Source organism: Diorhabda sublineata, chromosome X (assembly GCF_026230105.1).
Source record: "Diorhabda sublineata isolate icDioSubl1.1 chromosome X, icDioSubl1.1, whole genome shotgun sequence".
In the NCBI taxonomy this organism is placed as follows: Eukaryota; Metazoa; Arthropoda; class Insecta; order Coleoptera; family Chrysomelidae; genus Diorhabda; species Diorhabda sublineata.
The window spans coordinates 11,897,651-11,917,726 of NC_079485.1; the positions used below are offsets into that span (position 1 = coordinate 11,897,651).

General features: G+C 31.7%; 1 protein-coding gene across 2 annotated transcripts in view; it reads right to left on the reverse strand.

Annotated features, from left to right (window-relative positions):
- Positions 1–20,076, reverse strand: part of LOC130451397 (transcription factor Ken) — a 60,697-nt gene that overhangs the window by 26,240 nt on the left and 14,381 nt on the right. The window contains exons 2-3 of one of the 2 annotated variants that reach the window (XM_056790386.1): positions 13,982–14,311; positions 11,649–11,732 (exon numbers count right to left, since the gene is read on the reverse strand). The gene's annotated coding sequence lies outside the window, so the exon portion shown is untranslated. Of the gene's footprint in view, positions 1–11,648; positions 11,733–13,981; positions 14,924–20,076 lie in introns of those variants that run through there. The other variant, XM_056790385.1, reaches the window with a different exon arrangement.

Genomic DNA, 20,076 nt, shown 5'->3' on the forward strand with positions numbered 1-20,076 from the left:
CCGATTTCCTGGCAGATAACCTAAGATTGCGATACACTGATAGTTTCTATGACCACTAAATAATAAACTAGTTTATCATTCAACGACTCAATTGAGCATACATTGGGGTTTTTTCATTTTAAACGCTCTATATGGCAAAATCAAAGATTTCGTTTGACACGGTTTTATTTGGAACGTATCTCTCGACTTTTCTGTGTCATATATTTCTTGATCAAATTTATGCAGAAATTGTGCAATTTGTATTAAAATTCCTCTTTTCACATTTAAAAAATATAACATCAGACACAATAAAAGCACAACTTCAAACACAATAGATTATCCCGAATCCACATAAAGTGAAAACATTGCACTAGGTTTATAAAATCAGAATTGACTGATTATTATTCAAAATTTTTAAAATTATACAATTAACAGAGAAGTGATCTTCATTGAATTATAAATGTTTCTTTTCATATCATAATGTTCCTTATGACTTCTGTTGTTTTGTAAGTTAAAAATAAAACAATATTTGTTATATCACTTTATTCACATGTCATTGTTAGTATACATTTGTAGTGGTTATATTGGGTGCATCACACCTAAACATTACGAAACGAGCCACGCAAATTAATTTGACAGTAGGACGAACAGTACTTTTCCGGCTGCTCACGGACCAACCACAGTTACTCTACGTAAAAGTCATTTTTTTATAATATATCAGCCCAAGCAAGGTCAATTTATAAAGTATTCTGATCATAGAATATTTTGAGGCTTTCTCAAAAAAAGACAAATAGTCACTTTTCTTAATAAATTTCCCTGTATGATACAAAAAACGCCGGTTGGAATTTTCTTTTCAAAACTTTAAGTCACCTAACTCAATCTAAGTAGCTCAATTCTATAGCTATATTGAACTTAATCCGCCTCAAGCCAAGCACTAGATGTCCGAATTAATTCCATTTTCAGATTAAGTTTTTCAAATTGTGCATCGGAAATAAAAAGCGATATATACACATTTTTAAACTTGTCGGATGGCACTAGCGCAAACCAAAAAAGAAAAAAACTAGTTTATTTTTTATAGTGAACAAATATTAATTATAGATGTGTATTAAGTAAGAACAGATGTTTCCGACGAAGAACCACTTTCACATGTAACAACTGTTTGTACTGTTACTTCATTTTAAAATCGAATTGTCTTCGATATTAATTTGAATAGTTAGATATTTTCAATTGTTTCCATTTTTTGATGTATTTTCACAAACCATGCACTATACATTAAAATATGTTACACTGCTTTCATACATGGTGTAACGATTTAGTATATAATGGGTAGAAACTTTGAGAAATCTGAAGGTGTTTTTGAATAATTTATTATTTGATATGGTTGAAAAAAAGTTTGTTTCAAATGAATTACAATATTTATAAGGTCACTACCATATGCATGAAAGATATTACCAATAAATGAAAACACTGAATGAAATTTGTTTAAAAAATTGCTACATACAATACAGAATCCAAATAAATGTAATTATTATTTCCCGTAAAAGAATGTTCACTAAAAGCAAAAATTTGGTGTTGAAAACAAAATATAAATTTAACCGAAATAAAGAAAATGACATTTTCAAATAAGTCGATAAATAAATCGCAAACAAAATCACAACAATGTCATATTACAATTCTTAAACCTACAGCTTTATTCTTATACATTATATAGGACGCCATGAGTGAAATTAAGAAATAACCACTGGGAAACACAACACAACCGAAATCTTGTAATACAGTAATAACAGTACATACCGTCATATCAGATTTGACAAATTATTTGTATGAACCGATAGGGCTTGTCTAAAACTGTTTCTGAATCAGATAGATCACCTATCAGCTGATTACGGATCCTAACCAAGATCGAGCTTTTTATCATTCCGAACGAAGCGTTCGATTTTTGGTGGACATTTCAAAATTAAAACTTTCGGGTGTTTAATGATTATTATTGGGGAATTATTAACGATTTACCAACACATACAAATCATAAACCAAGCTTTAATAGCAAAAAGCTATTTTTTATGTCGAAAAATACAAAAATCGCAGCCTGTCAATGACAGTGCTACAAGGATTGCTACTTTAGTTTTGAGATAGACAAATAAAAACAAATATTTATAATTGGATATGTCTCTAATTTTGTTCAAAATATTCTTCGCTGATATTAATACACTTTTGCATGCATTTGAACTAATTGTCAAAACATTCTTTCCATTTTCCGATTGAGGTACCTCCAAAACGTGTGATTTGAAAGCATTAACCGCTTCTTCAGGTATAGAAAAACGTTGACTTCGAATTTATTTTTGATCTGTGGGAATAAGAAGAAATAATTGGATGCTAAACAAGAACTGTACAGCGGATGACCTACCAAGTTTCACTGTTCAAAAATGTTTTCATTTGAACTGATGTGTGAGAGCTCGCATTGTCGTGGTGGAGAATGATTCGTCTTCTGACAAACAAATGTGTACCATTCAGAATTGACCGTTCTACGTTGCTCTAACGGAAACCAGCGAAACACGGTGGCTCGAGATAGTGCTTCATCACCAAAAGTCGAAGCGAGTTGATTGGCACACTGCTGTTCGTTTAAACCAAGTCATAGAAAATCTTCGCACGAAATTGTTCGCGATTTAATAACATTTTTTGACCAAGATGAATATTTCAAGTATCTGTAAACAACTCAAATAGCACTCGTATGACACGTTCTGAATACCTTCACTATTGAAAATGTCAAACCTTACGATGGCAGTATTAGATTTAACATAATCACATCAGTTTTGCCATATCTCAAAACTAAAGTAGCAACCCCCTTATACGAATTAATCGTAGATACCCATATACGGGAAATTAGTAACTTCTACTGCCGATTAAAAGCTTGACAATCCCCTAATTGTTGCCGTTGCCAACTGCATTCTCCGGTCTCTCCCAAATGGAATCATTAGAATGCCTTCTACATTAACCACTTTTATCTTTTGCCAGAAACCATTCATAGAATCTTCGTAGCAAATGAAATAAGCCAAGCAAATTGTTTTCATTGGTAACATGTAAGTTATCACATGTTGATAATTCTATTGGAATATATATAGGGTTAGGAATTCTTTCATTTCTCACAAATAAAATATTCAATTTTCTTATTCATTAACAAGAGCCAAAACACTAGCAACATGCAAATAAATATCGATACTAATAATAGAATTTTGAGTTTATTCAAATACCCAACAGTATAGTGCACGCCGTCAAGTGTAGGGATGTATGTTGATTATTCTATCTACGGACGGTGGACAGCGAAGGGATGGCATGGTTAACGGACTTTGAATGATCCATAATAACCCATTATTTGATCGCATTTACCCCTTGATATACTAGGGAATAAAGAATATTATTATATGGCCAAGACCTGTGCACTTCGTTGAATCAAGATCAGGTTAACCCGATCATAGTTTCTGGAAATCCTTTGGTATTTTAATACATTGCTTATTTGGGATCCCATTGGACCCGGAACTTTGCTATCTGTAGCTGATGTGTTGTGAACATACACGATCCGTCACCATTTAACGTCGTTTACCGATTTGAATTTCTTATATATTATATAGTGGCCATTAGCGGTAAAAATTGTCATTTTTATCAAATTTCCATTGATATTTTGTGCTTCCGTGTTGAAATGATGGATTGTTGCAACGGTTGCCACTCAAGAAAAATATGAATCACCAAATGAAGTTTTTATCGAGGTCTTACTAAACTTCACTACTTTACTTTGTGTTTAAATGAAATTGGCAATGTTTTAATTTTTAAAAATGTCCTGAACAACTTAAACGGATTTAACACTGCCAATAACAAGTCCAAGAAATCTGCCACGATGATCGAAAGCCATGATATTGGTTGAATCTAACAATGCATCAACGCATATTCCATGCTTTGGAAGTTTTCGTGTCTTTGTCAAACTTTGGGCTCTAGATTGTTGATTTTTATTTCCGTGCAAGCTATATCGCCACCAAATAGTAAGCTGGGTAAACAATATAATTGGTTACAACTACAAATCCTATTATATTTGGCATATATATGTTGAATACATTTTCTTGTGTAGTTTTCCCCCTACTTACAGCTTTTCTCTAATAATATTTGGTAATGACCTACCTTTCGTTTTAAATTCTATCAAATTTTCATATAAATATTTGGAAAATCTCATGGTATTTATTAAAATAATTATTTCATCTATTATAGTATTTTACTATCCAATTGAAATCGTCCTAAAGAACTAGGCAGTTCAGAAAATTATGACAAAAAAGTTATTTACTCGGCATCTACTCACTGTATTAATCTTTGCGTTGGACTGACGGTATCGAACACGTGATTATAACGTGGATTAGAGTAGGTTATCGTAAGAGTCCGCATAGCAGAAAATAGGTGGATGATTGAACTGGTCGACTCTACTGAGTTATTCATCAGGGTAATACAAGGCGACTACTTTCGAATAAGTAATAGAAAATGTATTAGTTTAGATTCTTATTTTTTAAATTATGTAAATATAATTTTTTAGCAATGAATTTTGTTGAGAACTCTGCAGTTTTGTAGCGCTTATGCATTAGCCGCCCCAGTTTCTTCGTGATTTTTATTCAAACATGTGCTGTGCTACTAAACGCGACTTATCAGGTGCTCATGGTAAAATCACTTTATTGTATTGATTCAAATATTTTTAATATTTAATATTTAATTTGATTATAATGACCAAAAGATTTATAAGACTAAAATTCAAAAAATATCTAAATAATTTGATTCAACAGAATAGATACGCAACGCAGTAATGTAACACCGGATGGGAAACAGCAAACACTATAAATAAATAAAAAGCTATAATAAAATATTTTCATCGCGGTTGCTATAGGCATCTGTGAATTTCTGTTGTATTTTATATATTATATGATACAGTCTCCAATCATTAGTTAACAATATACACAATAATATCCCGATCAACAAACAGAAATTCTATCAAGTAAAAAATAGTTCCACCGCCTAATTAACAAATCGATATATGAAAGTACCTCGACTAAAGATTTCCAAATCGGTTATTACGTAGGCGTACGTAATGGTCAGCATATTTATTGATCCATCATTATTTAATTTCTTCTTACAGGAATATGGAAAATTGTTTTATAGAAAACCAAACAACTTCAACGTAAATTATCTGAAGAATTTAGTTTATTGCATTTATAAAATAAGAAAAAATGTTATTTTTATCCATTGCCAAATTTACTCGTTATAAATGTATCGGAAAAGTACTTTGTTATGTGTTCGGTCAATTATACTGTACTTGTAGTTTCTAAATTGATATGACCTAAAATTGCTATTTCTACCACTTCGATACTACTGAATTAATATTCAGTTTTGTTTTTTAGCTACTGGCTCTGTTGGAGAATATTTTTTAACTCTAATACAATTGAGTGCTAAAGTTAGCTGATTAAATGAATTCGCTGTTCTTGCACACTTCTAAAAAAATATGAATAATCTCAAATATTTCCCCAACTGAATATAACTTTGTCGAAGTATTCAAAAAATATCTAATTTGATTTACAAAAAGTGATTTCAAAATTACAAAAAAAGACACATTATCAAACATAGACGTTGCATATCATTTTCACTTTAAATAAAGTACAACTATTTTAACAAAAACATGAATACATATGCCTTAATCTGAATACCTGGTACATTGCCTGTTTTGAATAAAGAGATTACATAAGTTCAAAAAAAGTGGTTGCCAAATGACAGATTGTATCATGAAAATATGTCCCTTCTGGAATAGAAATTTATGCTTTTCAATGGCCCTCTCCGTATAAATCGAAAAACTAATTTTGGTGACAACGACGTATTTATCAAACACTATAATATAGACGCGATGCAGAATGTTCTAAGCATTTTCATATTTAGCAATTCTTTCATAAAAACTTCTATTGTGTTATTGTTTTGACCTTTGTCTTGAATATGTAGGATTCACAAATACCCTACTACACATTTTAGACAATTTTAAACAATAAGATGAAAATATATAGTTACTGACGATCGTATAACTTGGATTCAGATAGAGTCTAGCGAAACAACTCACGTAAACTAGTTATACTGATATCTTTCAAAGGTTGCTGTCGAGTTCGATTACATCATTCATTAACATTATTAAAGCTGCGGATTATGAAAAGTAATTTTAGCATCACTAGAGTAGTTGGGTAAACACTAATTTTTCTCTTGCCAAAAAAATACGTACAACAATCAGGGTACCCCTGATTTGCAAAAAAATTTTTCATTTTCAGACGTAGCATCACAATCAAAAATTTTAGTCAACTATCTTACATTTTGAAAAAAATTGTCTTACTAACTCGTTCTAGTACGTATTAAAGCGACCCTTACGTTTCATACCCAAACTAATGTATAAATTGGTACGAATTAGGTCGTAAGATATACGAATTTAAATGGCTACCTCAGGCTAAATATGATTTTCAGTTAGCGTTATTTTAGCGATGTTTAGTCCAGTTGAATTGACCACAGCATGCGAATCGTTTCCTTCATATCTCGACCTCTCTTGTTACGTATGAACCATACGAGGAGCAATGAAAAAATGCGGTGAATTTTTATATTAAAAATGAAGTAAAAAAATAACATTAAATATTCATTGATCTTCTTCAAAATGCTGCCCTTGGCTAGCAATGCACTTATTCCAAATTCTTCGCGTATACAATTTGTGGAAGACTTTTTTTCGGAATGACTTTTCTCCTTTGACTCTATCGTGGATTTCACAATTTCAGGAATTGCGTCAACAAGGTTTTAGTACATTTTCTATTTTCGGTAAGACCCTTAAATTGCGTGGTTCTAAATCTAGTAAGGACTTTAAACAATCAAAAAAATCGTGTATCTAAAGCGACTTGCAGCACGACGTATCGAAAAAAAAAAAAGATTTATCCAATTTTCGAATATTTTCTTTTTTTTAAAATCAAAGGACCTCCCGACCAGTTTTCATCTTTAAAAAAATCATATTTACTTTTAAATCGCTTATACCACTCACATTGTTGTGGAATTATGATCATAAACATCTTTAGTGAGTTTCTTACCTTTTTCTTCTTGATACAAAATTTATTTGTTCAAAACCTATGTTTCACAATATACACTACAAATACGATCTCACTAAAACGGCTTTAATAGCAGACGGAACTGAATTAAACTTGTTATTGTTTGTCTCACATAAAGCTGTAAGATATATTAGTTGAAAAAGATGCTGCAATAAAAATCGCTTACCGTATTTTTCTGACACCTCTTATGAACTTAGGGATTTTCGATAAATTCGATTCACCATAAGCGCTCCCTAGACTAAATTCTATTAACCATCCAAAATGTAAGATAGATTGATTACTATTTTTGATCCATTTTAAAAATTCACAAAGCACTTTTGTGATGAACTAATAAAATCATCACCGATACCTCGACTGGGTATATACCCAATTATGATTACATATAATCATATTAAAAAATTTGGCTATATTATATTGAAGTGAACAATTCAATAGTATATTTATTATAAGAAAAAAGGATTTTATAAACTCACATAATTAGTATAATATACGAAGGCGGGTCAATAAGTTTTTACTACTCAAATAAAACATAGGTTTTTGATAAAAAATGAGTCCATTTTTCCACGTAGGTCTATCCAATTCATCCGATGATTACTACAGTGCAAACCAACCCACCTTGGTCTACTTTTTGGCGCCAATTCGCCACAAGAAACCCACTATATGGTCTATGATCTGATGTATTGTGATGGATCAACGTTTTGTCCTCGGTTACTGAAAAGCGCAAAAACTTGTCATATCACCGCTATTGTGGTCGATTGTAAGCACCCATCTTATTAACAGTTTTCACATACCCAAGTGGTCATTCAAAATTGAGGAAGACACCTATGTGGGATGTCTATCGCTTCCACTATCTATCGTATTCCCAATTTCTAATCGGCCGACACCCTATCGGGAATTTTAATTGTTTTGTGTGTAACCATCTCAATTTTTTTAGTATTTAAATTGATAGTACCGATTTTCCGTAATATTTATTAAGCTTTAAGTTGGTCTATTTTGTTGCAAAAATAATTCTTGATGACTACACGAAATACATATTTTCCATTTTCTAATTAAATACTTCAGTAATCTTTTCTATCTGGAAAGGATGCGTTTTATTAATGTATCTACTATGTTGTAAGTGTAAGATTGACAGAGAGTTTCACAAAACTGACCTGAATGTTAATGTTTTCAATCTACAAATACTTTACGTCCCATAAATATCTTTTATTTAACAAACGATCCAAGGAAAATATTTAACCATGATATAAGACTAAACCAATTCACAGAAGCGAAAGTAAAATAGATTCAGGGGTTGTTCTCATATCTTGAACAAACAATTAAGGGTACTAAATAAAGAAATATGTGGATGCCATCAGCACAGATAAGTTAGTTATTTTAAAAGCAGAAAAAATCTATGAGCAATTTTATTCTAACAGACCGGAGAAAAAAGGAAAAAAGAAATAATTAAGGAGATTACAAAATAAAACGAAAAAATAACAGATAAGAGAAAATCATAACGTGTAAATTGATCTTGGCATATTCAAATGCGAATGAAGTTTGAAGCTTTTAAGTGACACTGGAAAACATACGCATTCAAAAATAAAGGAGAGAATGCCCCCTACAAAAAATTTAAAAACTTCACTTCCACTTCACATTTTCTTCACATGTAAACTGTAGCAAAAATTACAATTAATTTTGTATCTGGTTTTCGAATTTGTTTTTGTTTATCATAATATCAAAACAAAATCAAATGGAAAAAAGTTTAACAATAAAATATCAAAATAATGTTCAACTTATGGAATAACACCCGTTTGTTTTATGTATGAACTGAATCATTATCTGAAATAAAACACATATTTGTGTGACACATTTAACCACAAACATTACTCAAGTTACTCATCAACACTTTTCAGATAATTGTAAATATTTGCCACTGTTACTGCAGCATTACTAGATATCTCTGAATTACAGGAACTTAGCACATACCACATAGATTTTTATCAGTTTCAAATTTTAATTACACTCATGAAACCAAGATGATAGGAAAAACGATACGTAATTGAACAAAAATTGGAGCTACAATAAAACAATTATGACTCATTTAATACACAGCTATTAACGAAGAAATGTTCAACTTATAGGGGTGTCATGGAACTCGCCATAAAATCTAAATATTCTATAACAGTGACCTTATGAAAATATAAGGGGTTTTCCAATAAGAGATGTTATTTTGATATTCAAAGAAAAATGCCATTTTTTGAGATAAATGATCAGATGTTTATTTCATTATAAAGAGGAAGGTATGCCGTTAATAATGGAACACAACATCAGCCAAATGGCCGCCACGACTGCGCTTACAGGACCATATCCTTTTCATGAAATTTTCCGTAACCAAATTGCAAAGCGGCTGCCCTATGTCCTCGATAGCCTCACGAATTCCATCTTTGAGGTCTTGAATCGATGCTGGACTGTTAGCGTAGACCTTATCTTTCACATGGCCCCAAAGGAAAAAGTTGCAAGGTGTTAAATCACAAGATCTCGGTGGCCAATTGTGATCACCTCTTCGAGAGATAACACGGTCCGGAAATTTTTCCCGTAAAAGATCGATGGTTTCGTTGCTTGTGTGACACGTAGCGCCGTCTTGTTGAAAGTAAACGTTATCCAAATCAATACCATCCAATTCCGGCCATAAAAAATAATTAATCATTTCTCGATAGCGCAATCCATTCACCGTAACTGTTGCTCCAGCCTCATTTTCGAAAAAGTAAGGTCCAATGACACCGCCAGACCATAAACCACACCAAACAGTCACGCGTTGAGGATGGAGAGGATTTTCAACAATAACTCTAGGGATTTCCGAGCCCCAGATTCGACAATTTTGTTTATTGACGTAACCACCAAGGTGGAAATGGATCTCATCAATTAAGATGATTTTTCGATGAAATTCCGGTTCATTTTCATGCATTTCAAGGTCCCAAAGAGCAAAGACACGACGTTGTTGATGATCGGCCGGTTCGAGTTCTTGTATTAACTGAACTTTATAGGCGTTAAGACTCAAGTCTTTATGCAAAATACGGTGTAATGACGTTTGTGGAATGGCTAATTCCAAAGAACGACGAGGAATGGACAAATCTGGGTTTTCTTCAACACTTTGGGCTACAACAGCAATATTCTCAGTTGTTCTTGAGCGACGTGCACGGGTTTTATTCTTCACATCATTAACTTGTCCCAACAGCTCAAATTTTTCCACCAATTTCTGTACTGCGGTCCGAGAAGGTGCTTCACGTCGACCCAAAAATGTTTTAGTTTTACGAACCGAATATATACATATATATATATATATATATATATATATATATATATATATATATATAAGATATATAAGTAGTTTTTTATTGGGAACGTGGCAAGGAAACACCAAAGTGGACTAACTTAGATATTTATATAATAATATATATACTTAATATATTTTCCGAGCTTTCGACTACTTATGTATTCATCGTCTGGGAAATAATTAATTAAGATTTCCGGTGATTTTGATATTATTAAAGCTTGTAAAAATTTTTTCTCATGGAATTCAAAATTCAATATTCAAATTGACTGATATAAATATTTCTATCAAATATATTGAAGTTAGTCCACTTTGGTGTTTCCTTGACACGTTCCCAATAAAAAACTACTCCTCATAATATAGCTGACAAGACAAAGAATTCTTTACAATTCATTTACATTCATATATATATATATATATATATATATATATATATATATATATATATATATATTGATTTATAAAACGAGGCAATTATATGCAAATGCCGTAGACGTAGACTTCGTTTGTTGAATATACATTTAGAGAAACTAATCTCTTGCTTTTTCACTTTGGATAAGTGGAAATTTGAAGTATGCGCTGAGCAGGTGCATCTAACTAAAAGTAATAGTAAATCATAATGATAGTGACCCACATTGTATATAAAATTATTCGTCAAAGCCGTTCACATTTTGTTAACGAGTATGAACACCTTCCCCAATTGAATATAGATGGTTGTCTGATGTTGTTAGACGCTTTGGCCCAGTATAAATGCAATAAATTAGCCCGGTACATGTTACTAGTTTAATATGTCTAAGAGTCACCCTCAATTGAAAATTGGTAGATTGTAGTTAATTTTAATCAGTGCCAAAGGGGAATACAATAGAACACAAACACGTTTTTAAGTAAGCTGATATCCTGCTCTTTCTAGTTAGGAGTCCCTGACAAATGCTTTTTTAGGTCGACATATTTTCCAAAATTTCCTATTTCCTAACCAAAATGCTTTGTTATAAAATCAAACTCGTCTGGACGTCAATTACCTAGCATTTGATTATTTTCACAATTCTATGATGGAATTAAAAAAAAAGTTTTCAACGCATCAAATATGTAAATACCCATCCACGTATTTTCCGTGATGTGCGCGGGTAATACGTGCTTAATATAAATTAATAAAAGAAGCCATTAGTGTTTGTGAAAAGATAGAAAATCATATTAACAAAAAATTTATACCGTACCTCCAGAAGATTAAACTGCAAATAAGGCAGACCAAATATATGGTTTTCAAAGGTAGGTTCCGAAAGTTTTCCCGTCTAAACCACCTGTTGAAAATAAAAAAAAGTGAAATAGAACCAAAATCCAATATCGAATACCGAATTCAAACAAAATCGAATTACGAATTTCAGGTAAATGATACGGTCAAACAGGCAATGGAAATTTTGTACACCCTTGTAAATAGACAAAACAAACTCTCCATCAACAAAAAACAGAAACAAATAACATTAATAACGATTCGAACAACAAACAGGACTGAAGCATCTGTGTCATTCCCAAAATGGTTTTTGGACAGTAGTTACCGATTAAAACGGAAAACACGTTAAAATAATTCGTTAACTACGAAGAAAGATTACGAAAACAAGAAGATGGAGGAAAACAAACGTAGAGAAGCGCAGAAAATAATAACTGAATTATACTAATAATTTAATTACATTCCTCTGAACCACTGTTTACATTTTGGAAAATTTCATCCGAGGTATTATGTTTTTCTAATTCTGTTATGTTTTGGGTATCTTGCTTTCCTCAAAAACTCTTGTCAATAGTAAATGAATTCGAGGCACTTTTGTTCTGTCCTCTACATGAGTCTTCACAAAATACACTGAACTGGGGCTCTCCAGTAAAGACCTGTTAGCCGTTGTGTTTTGATCCATCGAAACCCGCAAACGCATTCAAGCACATTTCCTTGGATGTCAGAGAAACATCCGACAAGTAATGGAAACGGCGTGATCTGTTTTCCAAACGGCTAGATTTCGCGAATCCCTTCGCAAATTCGTTTATAGATCAAATTAGTGTTCCAACTGCGTATCTGTTGGTCGGCTTAATGTTGGTTGTACAAAGTTCAACATTCCATAATAATTGGACCAAAACCATAAAATACTAAGAATAACTACACTTGCAGAACTCTTCTCTACATGGTAATCTATTTTTGGTTTCCATTAATTTTTCAGGGCAAAGGCAACAAGAATAGTCATATCTAATAGAATTTCTGCATATATTTAGAGAGAATTAACTGTAATAATGGACAGTAATCAGCGATATTGACAACACTAACGTTTCATATGTGTGACTTAGTTTCTAAAATGAAATATTTTCCTAATATTATATAATAATGGATGACATCTGTTATTAGTTTAAAGTGGTGTATTATTGTTTTTTTCAATCGATTGTATGAATGTGGAAAGTATATCATGGGGTAAAGAGTTGAGAAGAAAGCGTTATTGGAGAGAATAATTAGACATCATCATATTTAATTCTGAGAATTAGAAAAGGTAATAGAATTTCTGTTGCACTGGATTCTGTGTACAAGCAGTAATAAAAACTGCAAAGTACAAAAGTTACAAAAGTTTATTTTTTAGATAGGTACGCGTACATATAAATATGTCGAGTTTACGAAATTTCCATTACAACCACCATTTTAAAAAGATTCAAATTACGTGTATCTTCTCGTTTAACCTTCGTATACACCCAATGCTATATTTGTGTCTGTGGTTTATTCATGACATGTTTTCTACATATTCGATTGAAAAACTAGATTTTCATTTACATAACATATTTTCGTTTATTAATTCCACATAATTCTTAAGTAGACTTCCATGAAAGTGATTTGTAATAGGAAAGTGTTCAAGGCCTTCAAAATCATACCATTAAAAAAACTATATAATGACAAATTCAACTGTTATCAAATAGAATTTTTTCAACTGTTACCTATTCTCTTGACAAATTATGTAAAATATAACTACTTTTTCCTTATCGCCGTACTCTTAATTTGCAATTTTAGTTTGTGACACATTTTTCTTTTAATTAGCAAACCAAGTGAATCATCAAGTGTGATATTGAAAGTGCTTTGATCAATTCTATATTCATTCTTCATCAAATGTGAAAAATGCAGAATTAACAATAAGCTTTGAGAAACGTATTAATAATGATATAACTATTTTGTCGAAATATCTGTATTGAATGCAAGATTTATTTTCTTACTGAACCGTAAATGGGACATTTATAATTAAAGTGAAAAACAGGATGATTCATAAACAACGAATATAATGATATAAAAGACTCTATTTAACATTACTCAACGAATAAATGATTTTTTAATGAATGATGTGATAAAATAAGAGAAATGAGGATTACATAATACAATCTGAAAGTAGTTAAGTAATTACACGAGGCGCGCCGAAACAATGCGCGAATATAATCGCTACTGTATTGGGTTAGTAAATGGCAAATTGAATCAACAGATTGCCTCGATAAGTGTGTCAGTAAAGTTAATGATCAAGGTACAGTTGCTGCTTACCCTAAGAAATAATTAGTCCTTAAGGGGTTTCCGCGACTGGTATATCCTGATGGTGGTCGCGAGCACCGTTAAAGAATACACCACCATAACACTGAGCCATAGCTCCACCACACTACCACTCTAAAATCGCCGTAACCGAAGAGTGTGCACCGCGTTCAAATGCGTCCTCTCACTATCTTACCTTCGCGTCGAGTGTATATTTCTGGAGCACGAATTTTCAACACCAGGCTGCGCCACAAATGAAAGTAAAAGTGAACGAGTGCGGGCCTTCACAACTAAGTCGAACTCGGAATGCACTGTGTTTATTCAAGCAAGTCTCCTCAGGTCTTCCTGAAATTCAATGGTCTTTTAGGTATTGTCGTTACCGACGCCGCTGATCTACACTAATTAATTATTTAACACCTTCACTGTAAACGTATCCGAAAATATTGAGTAACACGACTTTATTTACAAGATCACTCATATTATTAATTAAATTAATTTCTTCCTTTACTTTTCCCCTTTCCTTTGCGTAGTCCCCACTATTGCGCACAAGTTTTCTTCCTATGCTAATTCACACACAAGCCAATCTTTCTCTAGTACTTTCAAGGTCGTCAATAACGCTATGACTTAATACAATATCATTTAGTTTCGAGTATTATTTTAATTTGAAAATGTAAGAACGTTTCTGAATTTCTTCGTCACTATAAAATATAAGTAATATCCTATTTTAATACCGTTACAACTTTTCCCAGTCGATTCAAACTTGTGCTGTAATATTGTATTTGTGTTGTCGATGTTTGTGGTTTTGTTTCTGTCCTGTCTGCGCGATTTGCAGCAAAATACCAGCATTCCGCCGTCATTTGCTTTCACCGACTTCGCCAAGGAGACTCGTCGCAAAACTCTCAAATACGACCGAACAAGCGGGGCCCGAGAAGGGGCCACAACCGGACTTTCACAATACCCGCATGCCAAGAGGGGGAAATGTTGTATAATATCGATGCAATAACAGACCTATACTATGCTGGGAATAGAAAGAAATATTTAATGCATCTCTCGAATTAAATCTTTAAAGTCAATTCATCCAGCCTCTTATGACCGATCGTTTATTATTAACAAAACTTGAATATGTATTTTATTGGCTAAAATATTAAAATAACAGACTTTTGAGCTTAGTTATTCATAAATGCAAATGCATTTGTAGAAGAGTTTTACAATCAATACATTATTTTAATTTAATAAAAAATACCTTCTATTGAATACGTTTTCAGAATAATGAAATATTTTCATGCATAAAAAGTATGGACATGTTTCATAACATATACACAATTATTTGTGTAATATAAGTTACATTATATAATTTATCATACAGTGTAAGTACCTTGAATATAATTGCGATAGTTTGAAACCTTCGTTGGTCATTTAAATCTGATGTACGAATCATTATGATGATTTCTCAAGTATTTGGTGTGAATTGAAAAGACTTGTCCGTATAAATTGATTATTAAAGCTAGTGTGTGTGTGTGTGAATAATAAATTTAAGGTTGATGCTTTTTTGTCTTTTATTGTGGTTTACAATATGCTAACTTTTGTTTTTCGCGTATAAACATATTTTAGGAAATCGTTTTCTGTGGTTTGGACATTCACTGATTCCGCAGTTGAATCTGGGTTAATTTACTTTATTATTGTTTTCTGCGAAATTCCCAGCACGGTATAATTGATATTGGAACATCCAATATTATCCAGTGGATAAACTCGAGTAAACGTTTTTTAATAGAGATTTTTTGAATATTTTGTTATTAATTACTAATTGGTATTCACGAATGTTATCAAGGGGTATCTTTGCCACTTATGCTTAAGATATAAAATAATTGAATATAATTCTTTCGATTAAGAAAATCTTCATAATGTTGTCCAATGACTATTTGTCATATATAAATTGGTTTTTAATATTTCTAATAATTTGGAGTGATATTCAACATTTTTTATTTGTCCTCAACATTCGTCGGTTCGCTCTTCTCATTCACTAAAAAACGAAAATTTTGTTGATTTAATATAATAGAGAAATTTTCTATAATAATATAATAACCCAATCAAATATCTACGTTCATTTGTTTCAATTAATTTTTACACCCTATAAAAATAGCTATAAAAATGACATACCTCTAAACTGGGACGAATTTTTGTAATATGCCTACTAAGCCTCTATTAAATAAGAAATAATTTGAAATTAATATAAAAAACCGGGCTCATGATGTTTTCTGTAACTAAAGAATCTTTTCCAATATAATTATATTAATTTGTATATACTCTATTATCTAAGTATGCCTATTGAAGTTTTTACTAGTGCGATAGTTGTGGAACAAATGCACAAATAAATGTAAAGAAATATTGTTCAAGTAATGACAACTTATATTTCACCCAATATGTTTGAAATGTTTACCGAATTGATGGCTCTGGATTTTGTATAAAGGTTGCAAAATACCTTTGGATACCATTATATAGTTGCAATTAAATATGTATCTTCAAAGCCATTGTCAAAATTGAAATTGTGTCCCCATTTGGAAAACTACTACACCAAAGACTACAAAACTCCGAGAAAAAGTAGTGTAGGAGTAATCAAAATCACACTTCCATATCATGAGCGTATATACGGAGGCAAACAACAAACAATGTTTCATCCTCGGATACATTTAAAAAAAACGATAATCCATGTGGACTTTATTAAAATGCTCCAAAATCTTTGTAGTTCTATCTATTAAGCCTGAAGAGTAACAAATATTTGCGTCCTAGAGGCACAGACATTGGCGTATGTTCCGTAGCGTCTTCGTACCGAATGAAATATATTAAATGTAGTGTTTTGGTTATTTAAAACTGCACAGGTTATTGAGAATATTATTAAATATAACGAGCAGCCTGTGGGCAATGGAGGAAAAATAATTAGTACCAAATAAAAAAATATTCAGATGTTTTAATAATCTCACAATTTTTCAACGACCAACCGATCGAAAGACACAAGAAAAAAGTATTTGCTCCCTATTATAGAGAAGTTTATATTAAAAAACAATATTATATGACGAACTCTTCAAAGAACGAGGTCATATTCTTCTAAAACGAATCACATACTTTTGCATATTTAATCCAATAAGGGTCAACGTGAAATCAGAATTGCGAAAATATTATCAAATACTGAAACTGAGTGGAGAAGTTGAAGAAAATGTAAATTAAGTTATGACAAGAAATCACCAAGAAATTTGGACATATATAAACAAAAATAATATTAAGAAGGAAGATAAGTGTATGCTTTTATCCTCTGGTCAACCCATTATAATACAAAAAAAGATTATTTTATATAAGACGAGTCTGACTGTCGTGCATATAAACATTTGAAATGGAAAGGTGTCGAATTTAATTCATTTCTGTGTAATAAACTGAAATATTTGTTTGGATTTATGCATAGAATTCATTTCTTTCATGGTTTTGGCTTTGATATTTCTTATAATTTTGAAATAATTAAATAGAAATAATAATCTCCGTCTATTTCTGTTCAATAGATGGCGCTTTTCAATTGTGTAGCTTATAATATCATATATTAAACATTTAATTGTGCGACTATGCCATATTGAAAATTTTGAAAAGGTTCTATATTTTATTATAAAAGGTTATACAGCTTTATAATAAAAATTCTCTTTTTGCAATCTAGCAGCTAAGACGTCTCATAAGGTTAATAAATTTTCTAGTCTCGTCATCAGATCTAAAATTACGTGCGTAATTAAAATGGCATTAAATATAAACATAAATTATCTGCATTCACTTGAAAATATAAAGCAGTTGTCATTGTCAACTATTGTTATAATATTTATCAGTTATACTGAATATTTGAGATTGTTTAACCAAAATTTGCCTTAAAAAGATTGTTTATTAATTTTTAATCTATTTTAAATATTCTGTTAGTGTCAACCCAACTAACAGCAGAATTAATTTATAAATCACAACAAAAGTATGGCGCAAGTTCTGCAATTTGGCGTTCTCCAGAAAGAAAACCAAAATAATTGTGGTCATTCTTTATTTTGCCATTGCATCTCCAAGGATAACGAACCTTATATAAATGTTGAATGATAAATAAAATATTTTTTGTAGTTATATATGTTTAGTAGCTGTTTTCAGCCGACTATTTTTGCTTTGCTTTTATATTTCCGAGGTCTGTTTCCTTTGCTCCGCCCCTGACCCACTTATATATAATTTTTATTTGTCAGCACGGTCTCATTAAGGTTAACACAATTTCACATCTATGCATTTATAATGCGCCTCGAAAGAAAGATTTTCATCCATCTAGTTAACGCACATTCGACTTCATCAAACGAAGGAACTCGTTTACCACGCAAACGTTCTTGAAATTTTAAAAATAGCCAGAAATGGTTGGAAACAAATTCTGGAGAATATTGCGGGGATCAAACTAATTTGATGCCTATCCTAGCTATTGCGGCTTTTGCATCGACAGACCTGTGATTGAGTGCATTATCCTGATGCAAGAGAACACCTAGGTACACGCTTTTCTTTTGTGGCCTCAAGTGATTTTGGCATTATAAGACCTGTAATTGTGGCTTCCTTTCACTGGTAAACTTAAAATATGGGTAGCATCTTGAATTTTTTTGGTGGTGGTTCCACTTCTCTGCTTTTTGTCTCTACATCATATTAATGGATTCATACCTCATCCAATGTTATTAATCAAGATCTATTTGTTTCTATTTTGTATGAAGAAGAAAATGGGTTTTAATATGATAGTTAATGAATACTCGTATTCTGCGAGGCATAACCAATAAATATGGAACCCAAAGCCAGTATAAGTAGAAAATTCACTGAAATATGGTCGCAAATCGAAACAAATATTGAATACATCTTGACAGGTGAAAGTACAAAGTAATTGTGAAAGTGTACATTATTGTAATAGATGACAGGTACTCCCACTTCAGCAGCCAAAAAACCGAAATACAACAGCCGCTACGTTAAAAAGTTCAACCCCATAAAACTTATTACTAAGAATTACATGGCGCACCACAATGTGAAGCGTTTACTACGTACTGCAATAGATGAAGTCCGCATTATCATGTATAAACACTATAAATCAAATTTAAAAAAAAAAGTCAAACCGGAGTCTAATTTTTTAGTGGATATATTTAATTAACAAATTCTTATTTAAGTTGGGACCGATAATATTAGCAACGATAATAATAGTGCGATATCATCTGAAGCAGTGTTTTGAATCATTACTTTGAATTCGTTGAATATTATTTATGTATTAAACAAAACAACCAGTGTTTTAAATTTAAGTTAACCATTGGCCCTTTAATTCTAATATTTTCATGTACGGATAATGAAGCTGGCCAATTCCCACATTAGTTTGTTAGACAGATAGATAAGGCTAAGTGAAAAAATATTCAAATCATCATTAAAAATTTGAACTATTTTTTTGAAATAATTATAGGTTGCTGAACAACTTCAAAGATTTAAAAGCGAAGTTTGATTTTTTGCTGGACAATTCTGCTCTGGACTTTGACGAAGTTCTAGCCAGCTAGATTATGAGCGTTTTTGTACTGGGATTGTGGCAAAATCGAGCACTAATGTGTACTAACTCCTATATATTTCCGAGCATACGAATACTTACGTATTCATCGTCTGGGAGCTAATTAGTTAAGAATTGCGGTGTATTAAATGTTCTAAAAACATTAGGTTCCTCAATTTCAAAATTAAATATTCAAATTGACGCTTGATAGAAATAGTAAGCGTATAGATTCTTATATCAATGACGGCATAGTTTACACTACATTCAATACCCTTCCACATAAGTAAGAACCAAATATCAAACCAATGCTCTATTTCCCCTACTCAATTCAATCACACAATGTTTCCCAGGCTACGATTAACTGCTCCATTTGCTGACTATTTATCATTTATACTTTTTAGACACAATATCTAAAAACAAATTTTTTTAGTGTATTTCATACTTTTTTTATCTTGATAACTAAATGTATGTTTTTTCAAGGTTAGTTGGCTCTGTTTTCTTTTATCATATTGGTAGCTTTCTAATCTATTTTCTAAATATTGTGTTGTTTGTC